Below are 316 nucleotides of genomic sequence, written 5' to 3' on the forward strand. Positions count from 1 at the left end.
TATAAGGAAAGGATACCCGCATATCACAGTATCGCAGGGGGAACAGTTACAATTCATAAATCCCCCCCTTACAAAAGATTCAAAAATATTTCAGTCGGGAATCAAAACCAATGCCAGGGGTATCCAACCGTAGGCTTTCGACGGGTCACGAAGCATGAACTCCGGTGCTCAAACATGAAAGGGGAAAAACGGCCCTCCACGGGAAGGGAAAAGGGGCGCGTTGAGGAGTAACTTGCCCCGGTGGGGCTCTCCAAGGGGCATGAGGCGCTCCTGACGGGAAGGGAGTTCTCAATACAGGACTGTTGTGTGGGTGGGC

Source organism: Penaeus monodon, chromosome 20 (genome assembly GCF_015228065.2).
Source record: "Penaeus monodon isolate SGIC_2016 chromosome 20, NSTDA_Pmon_1, whole genome shotgun sequence".
Classification (NCBI taxonomy): Eukaryota; Metazoa; Arthropoda; class Malacostraca; order Decapoda; family Penaeidae; genus Penaeus; species Penaeus monodon.